The following is a 16973-nucleotide window of genomic DNA, read 5'->3' on the forward strand; positions in this document are numbered from 1 at the left end:
TAGAATTAATTATAAAGCGTAATAATAAAAAGTTTACTCTTAAATTAACGAATTAGAAAGACTTTTATTATCTTATATAAAGCTTTAAAAACAAATTTTTAAATATAATAGCGTTTTAATAAATTTTAATTAAGTATAATTTAATAAATTAGATATTAAAAGAGAAGCTTTAAGATTATAAAATTAATCGACTTTTAATAGCGATAAATCTCGCGTAAAGCTTAAGCTATAGCTCGCGTTAATTATATATAATAAGTATAATAATAATTAAAAAGAAATTATTTAGTTTTTATTAACGCTTTAATTTTATTAAAATAAAAATAAAATTTATTAAAGTAAAGACGATATCTATTAAAGTAGCGATAATAGCGATAATAGCGATAATAGTATTTAATAAAAAGTTTACTTTAATATTATATCTAATACTCTAGAATAGTATTAGCTTTTTTAAAGAGTTATTAATAATAAATTAAGTATATATAAGTTAAACTCTTTACGCGATCTATCTATATATTAACTTAAAGTTATTAAAAAATAAAGAATAAATATATAATTTAATAACTATATTATACTTTTAATATTATTATAATAATATTAAATTACTTAAATAAAAGTCTAATATATAAAAAAGATAATCTAATAATAAGAAGAATTAATATAAAAAAGAAAGTTTTAAAAAGAAAAGAGAAGGGAAGAAAAGCTTAGATATCTATTACGCGTATTAAATTTTTAGATTATTTTATATTATCTAGTTTAAATTAAATATTAATAAAACGCTTTCTCTTTAATTTTAATAATTTAAATTCGAATAAATTACGCTTATTAAGTATTATTATCTAATATAATCTTAGCTACTTTTATAATAATTATAATTATTATTATAATTTATATAGATTAAAAAATAAAAGATCTAAAAGAGCGAATTAGTAAATAATTATTTTTATCTAATTTAGCTAGCGTTAAATTATTATAAGTTATTAAAATTTTTATATATTTCGTTCTTACTTTCTTATCTTTAAGTCTTATTATCTTTATAAAAATAATTATTCTTTAAATTAAACTCTATAATAATATACTTATAATAACGCGTAATATATATTCTCTTTATTTCTAATATCGATATTTACTAGAATTAACGCATTTTTTAATAAAACGAGTTTTAATTAAAATTAAGAATAGCTTAATATTTATAAATATTCGTATAAGCCCTTTAATTCTTTTATATATATCTATTAATTTATCTTTTTATAATAATTAAAGTAAAAGAGACTAAGTTTAATAATTTGCTATAATAAATATTGAAAATTAATAATAATAGCGATATTAAAGAATTTTAATATAAATTAATTAAATAATAATAAGATTCTTAATTAAAATAAAAAATAAAAAATAAATTTAATTAAAATAAAAATATTAAGAGATCGCGATAGCGAATAAATATATTTATATTTAAGAAGAAACTAATTAAAAAAGTAAAGAAAGTTAATATTTTAATTATTAATTATACTATAATTATTAAAAAGCGTAAAATTAAATATATTAATATATTATTATTATAATAAAAATAAGCTTTTAAATTAGATAAGATATAATAAATAAATAATAAATAATTTCTAATTCTAATTATTATTTTAGTAGATTTATATTTTAATAGTATTATATAAAAAAAGCACGCGAGCGTAATTACGAAGAAGTCTAAAGTTTTACTTATTACGCGAATTATTATATATATAAATAAAGATAAAAACTCGAATTAGAAGAAAATAAATAATATCGAAATTAAATAAAATATAAGTATTAAAAATAATTCTACTATATATATTAATAATTAAATAAATCTTATTTTTTAAACTACTTAAAAATGTAATATAAAATTTAATAATAAGCGTTATCGTAGTTTAAATATAATAATATTAATATACTAATTAATAAATATCGAGCTATTATAGAAATCTTAAAATATTAAACGTAATTACGTTTAAAAGATAGAATTATAAATCTTTATTTATATATAATTAATCTAGCGTATAATAATAAAAGGTTTACTATAAAATGGCAAAAACACCCGTTGAAGCAACGGGACTATTGAGCGTGCGCAGCAGCGATGCCGAAATTTTTATTAAGCTTTCTGCTACGCTATTTAAATTAATATTTTAATCTTAATTACTATTATCGCTATTATATAAATAATATAAAGCTATCTCTTATTTAAGTATATCTAATTTTTAATTTTAATTATTATTATAAATATCGTTAATCTATTTTAGAATTATTAAATATACTTTTATATACTTTTTATATCTAATCTTTTTTTTATATATTATAAAAAGATAATTTAAAAAAATATAGCTTATTATATTAAGCTACGATACTTTTAAGAGAATATTAAGAAATATATTAACTTTTCTAAATTAGCGATTTAATAAAAAGGCTATAACTATAATATATATAATTTTATATTAAATAGTAATATCGAAAATATATAATAGATATATAAAATTATTATTAATAACTTTAATTATAAAGTATTAACGGATTTCGCGCGACTAATATTAGAAGAAGATAAGCTTTTCTTATTATTAGTAGATATAGCTCGCTTTCTTTTATATATATAAAATAATAAAATATAATTATATTTAATTTTATATTTTATTAATTTAGTGTAATTATTAATTAGAATAATAATTAGAATAGCTACTTCTAAATATAGAAAAACTAATAAGATATTCTATATATATATTATTCTATAATATAATACTATAAATATACTATATCGTGAAATATTCTATTAAGATTTTATACTATACTAGATATGAAATTATATAAATATTAATATTCTATATTATATTAGAGTATAATATAATAGATTAATATTCTATATTATATTATATCTTTTCGATTAATAGATCTTTAATAAGCGATCTTTAATAAGCGATCTTTAATAAGCGATCTTTAATAAGTAATATTTGAGTTTCTTACGCTTTAATAGTTATAGAACTAAATTTAGAAATTCTATTTTTATTTAAAAGTCTATATCTTATTTTATAATTTAAAAAAATTCTTAAAATTATAATAGAAAATAAAAAAGTTATTTTATATATTAATAACGTATATCTATTTTTACTAATCGAAAAGATATAATATAATATAATATATTAATCTATTATATTATACTCTAGTAAGATATAGAATATTAAGATTTATATAATTTCATATCTAGTATAATATAGAATCTCAACGATATATACTATAATATAATATATCTATAATATAATATTATAAAATAATATATATATGAGATATCTCGACTAAAATTTCTATATTTAAATGTATTTATTTGATAAAACTAATATAATAGCTATTACTACTATAACTACTATTATTATAACTATCTATTATAATTATCTCTATTATAACTATTCTTATTATAGCTATTTCTATTATAACTATTTCTATTATAGCTACTACTATTATATTAATTTAGAATTATTACGCTCTTTAATTAGATCGACTAAGTTAGCTCGCTAGCCCTTTCGAGATCTCTTATTAAAAAAATAGATATACGTTATTTATAATAGAAATAACTTTTTTATTTTCTATTAAAACTTTAAATTCTTTCTTTTCAATTTTAGAGCGCTATTTACGCTTTTCGAATTTTTAAGATTTTTAAAATTTAATTTTATAATTATTAAAACGCAAGGAATTTAAATATCGCTTATCAAAGTTCGCTTATTAAAGATCGCTTATCTATTTACTCGATAGCTCTAATTAAACAAAAATATATAAATTTAATTTATAAATCTTTACTCGTATATTTTAAAAGGCTATTAAAGTAACTTTAATATCGAAACTTTATTATATATTAATTTTCTATTAAGTTCTTATTTTATTAATAAATTATTTAATTAATAATCTTTATACTATTTATAATAAAAGAGTTATATTAATTATTAAGAATATAAAGTTTATATAAATAATATATTAGTATATATAAAAGAATAAGATAGGGCTAAACTAGAAAATCTTAAATTTATATATATAGTTAATTATTAATTTATTAGATCTACGCTTTTTAATTAAATATCGCGGGTAAATAAATTAGCGTCTATAATCATTAAAAATCTATATAAAGAAGTCTTACACTCTGAAATAACGAGCTTTCTAAGAATACTATTACTTTATAATTTCGTAAATTATAGAGCTTAGTTTACGCTTTCTAATAATATAAAAATTATAAAGTTTAATCTATTATTAATAAATTAAACTAATATTTAAATATAGTAGTTATATTAAACGCGTCCGAGATCGAATAATAATTCTTTCACCTATTTATATAATTATTATTCTTTTACTACTCTATTAATTCTATTAATTTTATTAATATAAATATATTTACTCTTAATACTCTCGCACTTAATTAAATAAGAGAAAGATTTATAATAGGTGAATACGAAGAATATTATAAAGAATATTATGAAGATAGTTATCAGTAGTAATAATATAATAAATCTACTTTTTATAATCTTATATTAATCTATTTAGCTAGTATAAAAGAAGTTACTATAATAGACGAATACGAAGAATATTACGAAGAAATTAAGCGATAATAAGACTTCTAGTATTAAGAATATAGCTTAGCTCTCTAGAATCTTATATTATATATTATATATTCTCTATAATTTTATATTAAATTATTATTTAATAAGCGAAGAATATTATTATAATTTAATTTATTATCTCTACTATATTAAGAAGTAAGAGAAAGAACTATAATAGATAAATATAAAGAATACTACGAAGAATATTATAAAGTATACTATAGAGAAATTAAGTAGTAATAAGATTATTATCGTTAAGAATACGGCTTAGCTCTTTAAGATCTCACGTTATATACTCTTTATAATTTTATATTAAATTATTATTTAGTAAGCGGAGAATATTATTATAACTTAGTTTATTATCTTTACTATATTAAGAAGTAAGAGAAGAAACTATAATAGGCAAATGCGGAGAATACTACGAAGAATATTACGGAGAAATTAAGCGGTAATAAGACTATCATCGTTAAGAATACGGCTTAGCTCTTTAAGATCCCACATTATATACTCAGAATTACTCTTTACGATTCTATATTAAATTATTATTTAATAAGCGAAGAATACTACTATAACTTAATTTATTATTATTCTTATATTAATATAATATATTACTATAATAATATTATAAGAGAAGAATTTACTACGACGATTATAGCTAATTAGATCTCTATAAAAGAAATATTAAACGATATATATTTAAATGAATTGAAATCGTCCGATATCTATAGCTATTTTATTATTCGAAAATTTTTACTACGATAAGAGATATTATAGAATTTACATTACTAATTAATACGTTATCTTTATTTCTTTTTAATATTTCGATACTTCTTACTATTAAGAATATAGTCTTTCTCTATTTTTTATAAGTAATTATTATAAATTAATTCTCTATACTCGATATACCTTTCTAATTAAGCCTTAGCGCGCCTCTCTTCGTATATATATATCTATATATTATATAGATTAAATTAATTTTATAGTAATAATAGTAAGCGATTAGAGTTCGATTTGACTTAGGGCTAGAGCTAAAATTCGATTTAACTTAGAAAAATTTAACTTCATAAATTTAATTCATAGGCCTTTACTTGTTATTTATATAATAAGAGAGAGTATATTGAAAATAGAAATAAGATAGTTAAAAGTATCTTATTTAGATAAAAAAGAATTAAGCTACTCGATATAGATTAGAATTCTAAGTATCTTTCTAATAATTTAAAAATATATAAATTTATTATTTCAACGATAATCTTTTTATATTCTCTTTATTAATAAAAATTTCTTATTTAAAAAGATATATAACTAATAATTCTAATAGAAAAAATAAAATCTTAAATTTTTAAACTCTAAAGTATTAGAAATTAAATAATAATTATAATCTTTTTAATATAAAATAGATTAGAAGTAAAAGTCTAAATATAATATTTATTATTAATAAAAAATTTATTAAGAAAAAGATAATATTTAGCGTTAATCTATAATTCTAAATATATAAATAAGATATAATTAACTTATAAAATACGTTTATAAATTAAATAAGAATTTAAATAAAATATAAGTATAAAATTTTCTTAAAAAGGCTTATCTAGAAAATCTATAACAATATAGAATCTTTATTATCTCTATATTCTTATATCGTCGATAGCTTTATTTATAAAGATATTTAATAAAATAAAGATATCGAGATAAAAGATTTAATCGATAAAGATTTCTATTCTAAAGTTAATAAAATTATTTAATATTTAAATTTATTATCTTTTAATTATTTTAAGAACCCTTTTTAATTTTAAAACTTCAAAAATAAATATTATAGATTTTAATAATAATTTAAATAAATTTAATTTAATTAGAAGTAGATAATAGACCTCTTATTATTAATTAGATATTTTTTCTTATTTCTATTAATTTTACTTATAAGAAGTATTAATTAATATCTCTTTAATAATATTAATTAACTTACTATTTTTCGATAAGAAATATTTTTAAAATATATAAATTTAAGCTATTATATAATTTAATAATTATAATATTAATAAGAAAAAATCTTATTCGCGATTTTTATTATATAGCTTTTTAGTATTTATATTATAACTTATAAATATCTACTTAATTTAATAGTAGATATCTTTTTTAGCTAATATAGTTACTTAAAAATATATTAATTCTTTATATTATTTATAAAAATAAAGTAAGAATTTTTATCTTCTTTTATATTTATGATAAATTTTTGTCTTCTTTAATATAATAATTTATTTTTTATCTAAATTTCAAAATTATCGCGATATTAAAATAATCTAGATTTTAAATAAAGAATAAAATAAGTATATATAGAAGAATAAGATAGAGGTAATTTAGAAAATCTTAAATTTATATATACAGTTATTATAAATTCGAGTTTACTACGCTCGTTAATTAGATTAATTAAACTAGCTCGCCAGCTCTCTCGCGTCTTCTTATTAAAAAAATAAATATACGTTACGAGTAAAGATCTATGAATTAAATTCATAACCATTTTTTTTTTAATTAGGGCTATCTATTACGAGCGTATTCTTAATATATCTCTTAGTTTTATAATTAGTAGATCTTAGCGAAGATATTCTCTATTATATTATATCTTCTTTCTATCTATATAATTCGATATCTTAATTATCTTATTTAATATATTTATATTAATATTATATCTATATTAATTCTAATATTATAACTAAGATTAACTTATTTATTTTATTTATATTAATAAATAAATTTAAAGAAATATATTAATAGAAGCTTTAATAAGAAATTAAGTTAAATTATTATATTTCTAAATAAATCTATTAAATAGATAAATTAATTTTAAAGAGTCTAAATAAAATAGCGAAATAATTTTAATAAATAATAATTAAAAAATAAATAAGATATTAAATTATTTATATAGCTAGCGAATTAAAAGAAATAGCTAATACTATTTTATATTTCTATATTTAAAATATATATTAATAATATTACTTATAACTTTATATATTATAATATCTAGAATTTTAACAAAGTTATAATTAGATAAAAAACGATTAAATTATAGCTAATTAAAGATATTATTCTTTAAAGCTTCTTTATATATAATTTTTTAATAAGATAAGAAACTCTCTAAGTAGAGTAAGTATATTTAAAAAATTGTTATTTAAAGTATTTATAGTCTTCTTAACGTTTTAAATAATTAAGAAATAAGTATATTAAACTCTTATAAAGAAATAACCTTATCTTAGACTTTATAGTAAAAAAATTTATTCTTAATATCGAATAATTTCGACGTATTTTAAAGAAACTTTATTATTCTCTAATATATCTAATATCTCTAATATCTATTCTTTCGAAATATTTAAACTCCTCTTCACTTTATTTTAAATCTTCTTTTCTATAATAAAGTTTAATATTAAAAAAATAGATTAAATTAAGATTTTATTTAAGTAAATTAAATTTTAATAAGTATTAATTCTATTAAATAATATAGTTAATAAATTTAATTTAATAGAAATATTTTAAAATATCGCTAATAGTTTATAACTATAATATTAAATTAAATATTAATTTAATAAATTTATAATTATATTAAATAAGATTTATTAAAAGCGAGATAATTTTCGAAAGATTATTATTTAATATTATATTATTATAATAAAAAAGAATCTAGCTATAAATAATTTATTTTAGATTTATAAAATAATTAAAAAGATAAACTAACTAGTTTAAGACTTTTAGAAGAATATAATTTCTCTATAGTAAAAAATTAATAATCTTAATCTATAGTCTATAAAAGACTTATAATTATTTTTAATTAAGAAGAAATATATATCTAAATAATTAAAAGAAAAATTAATTAAGATTTTAGATTTATCTCTATTTATCGATGATATTAACTTTATCTAAAATAATTAATTTTTTAAAATAAAATAGAAATTTAAGATTAATAGCGATTATTATTTTATTAAAAACTTTAAAATAATTTATATAATTTTATAATTTAATAATAAAATTATAGAATATATAATATATAAAAGACTTTGAAATTTTATTAATTTATATTAATTTTTTATTAAGATTATAAATGAGTTAATTAATATCTATAAGAACTTAGATTAACGTAGTAATATATTATATAATATATATACTCTATAATAAAAAACTTAATTCTTTATTAATTTTTATTTAAATTTTATTTAATTAGATATTATTCTTAATATTAAAAAAATTTAAATATTAAAGAATTATCTTTTTAAGAAATTAAAAAAGAAACTAAGATAGTTATAGTAGATCGTAAAAGATTTTATTATTTTAAAAACTATAAAAGAATATTTTTAAAAATTAAATAATTTATAATATATTAAGTATAAGAATTTTAAATTTATAAAGATTTTTATTACGTTAACTATAATATAAATATTAATAATAATACTCGCGATTAATATATATTTTATATTTATTATTAAATCTAATTTAAGTATAATTATTATACCTCTAAATATTATAATTAATTTAAAATTAAGAAAATTAATATATTATAATTATAATAAAAAAGGTTATTATTAAAAAGATTATATAATAATTATTTAGACTAAAATTAATAAAAAGATCTTTAAAAAAGTATAACTTTACGCGATAGAAATAAACGAAGAATTCGATATTAATAACGTCGATACTACGAGTAATAATAATTTTTCTTTTAATTTAAAAAATAAATAGCCTCTTTTAAAATTACGATAAGAGGTATTTATAAAATATATCTAGTAGATACTTTTAATAACATCTTAGTACGTTATTCTTTTTATATATAAATTATACTTTTTTTATAAAGAAGAATCTATTTATTTAAGAACTCTCTTATAGATAATAAATATATCGATATTTATATAGTTATAAATAAGTTTTTAATTTTAGCGATATATAAAGTCTTATATCTAAAATTACTTTTATTATTACGATCTAAATTATTAAGAGATTATAATAACTAGATTATAAAACGATTTATTATATACTACTTACTTTTAACAATAATAATAAAAAACTATTAAAAAGAAATATATTTAATATTAATTATATTATTAAAATATAATATAATAGTTAAAAAATCTTAAATAAATAAATATAAGATAATTCTTAATATATTACGAAATAAGATACTCTTTTTATTTAATCGATATAATTATAATAATAATTAGATATTAATAATAAATAAACTTTTTTTTCTATTAACTTCGAAGCTTTAGCTATTTATATTACTTACTCTCTTATCTATTATATTAAAATAATAAAGCTCTCTTTTATTTATTTATAATAATAAAATTAATTTAAATATTTTTTTATTAAATAAGAATAAGAATAATAAGAAATCTAAATTTATTAATATCGCTAAAATTAATATAGTAGCTTATTATTAACTAGCTCGTAAAAATAATAATAAATTATTTATATTAATAATAAATAAGATCTATAATAACTTATTAATACTATCTCTTATTATCTAAATATCTCGCGATTTTTATATATTAGTTAATAAATCTTATCTCTATAACTTAGAAAAGAAATATAAAAAATATTACGATTTTAATTACTCTATTTAGATTAATAGTATTAATAATATTAATTCTAAAAAGATAAAATATAACTTATCTATAAGATATTATAACTATCTTTATTTTTTCGATAAAATTAAGATAAATATATTTTCTTTAGATTATTCTTATAATTATAAATTAGAATTTAATAATAATTTTAATAAAATAAAATTTCTTAGAAGTAGAATCTATTTAATATTAAAATATAAATTAAAATAGATAAAGAAGTATCTAGATAAATATTTAAAGAAGGGATTTATAATATTAAGCTATATATTATTTATCTTATTTATTCTATTCGCGAAAAAGTCAAATAAAAACGTATATTTTTATATAGACTATCGAAAGCTAAACGCTATTATTAAAAGAAATCGATATTTAATCTTATTAATAGATAAGATTTTAGTAAGAATTTAAAAATATAAATATCTTATTTAATTAAATATTATAGTCGCGTTTAATAAACTATATATATATCTTAATAGCGAGGATTTTACTACTTTTATTATCTCTCTTAAAATATATAAATATTAGATTCTTATCTTCGATTTAATTAACGACTCGATTATATATTAATAATATATAAATAATATTCTATTTTAGAATCTAAACGACTTCTATTAGATCTATCTTAATAATATATTTATTTATAATAAGATAAAAAAGAAATACGTCTAATACGTTAGATAAATTCTTTAGAAATTAAAAGATATCGACCTTTAGATAAATATTCTTAAATACGAATTCTATATTTAAAAAACTAAATTTCTAGATCTATTAATATCTATAAACGAGTTATAAATAAACTCTATTAAAATTTAGATTATTATTAAATAAATTATATCTATTAACTTTAAAGAGATATAAATCTTTATCGAATTTTATAATTTTTATTAGCGATTTATTAGAGACTTCTCTAAAATAGTTAAATTTATAATAAAATTTACGATAAAGAAAATTATATTTAATTAATCTTCGATATATTAAAAGATCTTTTACTTTCTAAAAATCGTTATTACTAAAATTTTAATTCTATATTATTTCGATAGAATAAAAAAGATCGTTCTGAAGATTAACTCTTTCGACTACGTTAATAAAGATATTTTTTCTTAATATAATAATAAGAAAGTACTTTACTTAATAATCTTCTATAATAAAAATCTAATCTTAATTAAGTATAATTATTAGATCTATAATAAGAAACTATTAATAATTATTTATTATCTAAAATACTAATACTCTAAATTAGAATATATAAATATTCTTATTAAAATCTTTATCGATTGTAAACAATTAATATATTTTATTAAGAGAAAGAATCTTAGTTAACGCTAGGCCTAGTATTTAAATATATTATTAAAATTTAATATAAAGATTATTTATTAATTTAAATATTAAAATATTAAAGTCGATATATTTATATAAATAGTTAAATATAAACTAAATAATTTTAAAGATAAATAATTACATTAATAGTATTAAATAATTCTTATCTCTAATCGATTAAAATTAAATAATAAATATATTAATATATATATAATTAATAACTCTATCTATTATAAAGTAGTAGAGATTAATAAAAAAGATAAATATTATATAAAAATCTATAACGCTATCGCCGAAGATAAGAATAAATTTTAAGAAATTACTTTTAATAAATACTTTATATAAGACGAGGTACTTTATTATAAAAATCGTTTATAAATATTTAATAATATATATATTAATATTATTCGAGAGATTTATAATTAATTATTCTATAATTATCTCGAGAGAGTATATATTTATGAATTACTTAAAAGGGAATATTATTAACGAGGTATAAGAGCTATTATAACTATTTATATTAAGAATTACTATATCTATTAGAGAATTAAAACGTTTTATAATTAAGAGTATAATTTATTATAGTCTCTATTAATCTTATAGAAATGATAATAAAATATATTAATTAACTTTATTATAAATTTATCTATATTTAATAATTATAACGCTATTTAAGTAGTAATTAATTAATTTATTAAGAAACGTTATTACGTAGTTTATTTTAATATTAATAAAAATACTATTACTAAGAAGATAATTAACTTATTACTTAAAAAAGTTTTTTATTTATATAATTTATTTATCTTAATAATATTAAATCGAGATTTTTAATTTATAATTATTATATAAAAATCTTTTTATAAGAGATTAGATATTATAGTTAAATTATTAATAATCTTTTATTCTAAAATCGATAAATAGATTAAACGAGCGAATTAGAATATAAAGCGTTATTTTTAAATATATTATAATTATATATAGAACGACTAAATAAGATAACTATCTATTATCGAGTTTATTAATAATAATACTATCTTATCGATTATTAATATTCTATCTTTTCTTATAAATAAAAAGTTTTATTCTTAAATAAATTTGAATTTAAATATTATTAATTATAAGATTATATATAAATATTTTAATACTACTTAGATAAAGAATATTATAAATTATATAAAATAAATTTTTAAGTATATTTAAAGTAATATAGATCGCGTTTAGAAGATTATAATTATATAAGTTAATAAGTATTAATAAAAGATTACTTTTTAAATAGACGATAAGATCTTTCTAAATAATAAAAATATTATCTTTAATCGCCTTTCTTATAAATTAAATTATAAGAGACTTAATCTATTCGAGATTATAGGCCTTATAAAATTTTTATATTATCTAGAACTTTCGCTAATTATAAAGATTTACGATATCTTTTATCTTAATCTCTTAAATTTTATAATAAATAATCTCTTATTAAAATAGATAAATTCTTCGCTAAAGTATATCACTATTAATAATTAAATTAAATAAAATATTAAAGAAATATTTATTTTTAAATTAATTTATAGTTATCTTAAGTATAAAGTTAAGTAAAAAGATCTCGATAATAATCTTATTTAATATAATACGAATAGCGATAAATTCGAAAATTGCTAGAATCTAATAAACGACTTTTATAAGCGATATCTCGAAGAGCCTTATCTATAAAGAATTAATTAATAGAATTTCAAAACTATCTTGAATATCTCATTTTTAATTAAATAAAAACCGTCCGATATCTTTATAATAGCCTTATTTTTTCTAAAATCGAGAATCGATCTCTTAGACTTATATTAATTAGGAATTATCTTATATATAATCTTTTATATAAACTCCTATTACTAATATAACTCTAAAGATCTTTTAAAGTTATATTAATATATATATAAACTACGTTATCGCTATTATAAAATATAATCGATATTAACTAAATAATATATTATAGAGAAGACTATATTAAAGTTATTTAATATTAAATTAGAGTTTTTAGCGTTTATAACTCGATTCGATTTAAAAGCCCTTAATTAATTACGTTATATTATTTTATTAATATTCTATTCACTTAAATATAAATTCGAAAATTATTATTATTTACCCCTACGTCTATAGATATAGTTTTCGCTATACTATATCGATTTCCTCTTAGCTAGACTCTCTATATATATATATATCTCAATTAGCGACGTCGCTATAGCGTAAATATAAAAAGCTACTATTATCCTTAATATCTCTTACGAAGAAAAATACGATACTAAGGTTTCCGAATATAATTATTTCTTTACTACTTTTATTATCTTTCAGACGTCCAGCGTACATATATACTCATTTTTCTATCTTTTTACTTATTAATTATAAGATATAATTTAACGAAGAGAGAGGGTAGTATTACGAGTGTATTCTTAATATATCTCTTAGCTCTATAGCTAGCTAGCCTTAGCGGAGATATCCCCTATTATATTATATCTTCTTTTCATCTATATAGTTCGATATTTTAGTTATCTTATTTAATATACCTATATTAATATTATATCTATATCGATTCTAATACTATCGAGTAAATTTTAATAAGCGATCTTTCGTAAGCGATATCTAATTTTCTTATCTTTAAATATCTATAAGACTAAATTTAGTAATACTTTATTTATCTAAAAGTCTATAATTCGTTCTATAATTTAAATAAATAATCTTAAAAATTTGATAGAAAATAAAACAGTTATTCTAAAATTAAATAATATATATCTATTTTTTAATTAGAGCTATCGAGCGAAGTTTAATTAACGAACTTTAATAAATAATATTTAAGCTTCTTATTTTTTAATAACTATAAAATTAAAATATAAAAGTCTTTTAGTATTAGATAGCGTAAATTACGCTCTATAATTTAAAAAAGAAATTTTAAATCTTAATAGAAATTAAAAAAGTTGTTCTATATGTGAATAACGTATATCTATTTTTTTAATAAGAGAGACGCGAGAGAACGAGATTTTAATAGTTATAAACGCTAATTTATTTACTCGCGATAATTTAGTCGATTTAATTAAAGAGCGTAGCGAACTCGAATTTATAATTAATTATATATATAAATTTAAGATTTTTAAGATTAGCTCTATCTTATTCTATTTTATTAATATATATAAAAGAATAAGATAGAGTTAAATTAGAAAATCTTAAATTTATATATATAGTTAATTATAAATTCGAGTTCTCTACGCTTTTTAGCTAGATCGGCTAACTTATCGTAGATAAATAAATTAGCGTTCGCAACTATTAAAATCTCGCCCTCTCGCGTCTTCTTATTAAAAATCAAGTATACGTTATTAATATATAAAATAACTTTTTTATTTTCTATTAAAATTTTGAGATTTTTTTTTAAATTATAGAACGAAATATGGGCTTTTAGATGAAAAAAAAATTCTAAATATAGTCTTATAATTATTAAAGCGCAAGGAATTCAAATATCGCTCACCAAAGATCGCTCACTAAAGATCGCTTATCAAAGATCGCTTATCAAACTCGACAGCCCTAATTAAAAAAACGGTTATGAATTTAATTCATATGTCAGGAGACAATGAATGACTATGTCATGATTTGGTGTGTGGTGTAAAAGATGTTGATTATTCTATGTGCCCGCAGGGTAGATATATGCGATATCAAGCCACGCTAGATCTAATTGGCTGATAGCTCTAGAGAAGACCTTAGCGTACCGTGACATCATAGGCCTTTACTCGTTATATATACTAGTTTATATATAAAACTACTTTTTTATTTTTCATTAAAAGTTTAAGATTTTTTTTAGATTATAGAATAAAACTTACGCTTTTAGATAAAAAAAAAGAATTACTAAATTTAGTCTTATAATTATTAAAGCGTAAGAAATTTAAATATCGCTTACTAAAGTTTAGTTACGAAATTTATCAATAGCTCTAATAAAAAAAGAATATATATTATTTAATTTTAGAATAACCTTTTTATTTTCTATTAAAAATTTAATATTCTTTTTTTAAGTTATAGTCTATAGCTTACGCTTTTTAAAAATAAAAGAATTCTAAGATTTAGTCTTATAATTCTTTAAAGATATAGAATTTAAATATCGCTTATTAAATTTACTTAATAACTTCTTAAATAAAATAATTATAAATTTTATTAATAAATCTTTACTCGTATATAATATAAGAATTAGTATTTAAATATAAGAGAAAAGAAATTATAATATAATATTCTAAGTAACGTTTTATTTAATAGATAATAAAATTATTATAATTTCTTTTTTTAAGCTCTTATATCTAAATATTTATATCTTAATAATAATAATAAAAAATATTTTAGAATCTTACTATTATAGTTATTAATTATCTTTTAGAAGATTTCTTTTATCTTAATATTATCTTTATTTAACTTCTATTTATATAATCTATAATTATAATTCTTTAATTATTATTTAATTAAGTCTAATAAATCTAGAAAATTATTACTATCTATATTAAATTACTAAATTATTAAATTTCTTTATATTACGCGTTTAATTTAATTAAAATAAATATATAAATATAGTAAATCGAGTTTTAACTAATTAATCTAGATAAATTTTAAAATACTTTTATTAAAAAGCGAGTAATAAATTAAAAAACTATTTATTATAAAATTCGTCTATATATATAATTATATCTTTTTTTAATTTAAAAATTAAAAATTAATAACTTTATATACGCTAGAAATAATAATAATATATTTAATTTAATTTTAGAAGAATAATTTTATATTATAAAATGTTTATACTTATATATTTTATTTATATAATAAAATTTATAATTATAAAAGTCGATATATATTGTTTTTAATTATAGAACTTAATAAGTTTTTTATTAAAACCTTTAGATTATTATAAATATAAGAAATATTCTCTATTTATAAGATAATTTAAGTATATTAAATAATCTAATTAATAACTTCGAGTTATTATCTAATAATATACTTATCTCTTATTTTTTCTCTTTTTTTATTTATTTTAAAATTATAAGATAAATAAGATTATTTAATATTTTCTTCTTTATTAAATCTTTTTATTTTATATTTATTATTATTAATAATTATTTTTTATTTTTTATTATTTAAATTTAATTATATAATTAATATAGATATCTAATATTTCTATAAAATATTAAATAGAGAAAGAATATATATTAATATCTTATAACATTATAATTTATAAAAATATATATCTTTAATCTCTTATAATCTCTTTTTCTACTTCTTTATATTTATATTTTTAAATCTATTTATATTTATATTTTTATTTTTTTTAACTAATTTTATATTAAAATTAAGATTATATATTTTTTATAAGCGAGCTTTAAGTAAATTATATACTTTAGAAACTATTAGATATTAATAAAATTTAGTAATTTAAATCTTTTAAGAGAGC

The sequence above is a fragment of the Letharia lupina genome (genome assembly GCF_014066315.1).
Source record: "Letharia lupina isolate WasteWater1 chromosome Unknown contig_1, whole genome shotgun sequence".
NCBI lineage: Eukaryota > Fungi > Ascomycota > Lecanoromycetes > Lecanorales > Parmeliaceae > Letharia > Letharia lupina.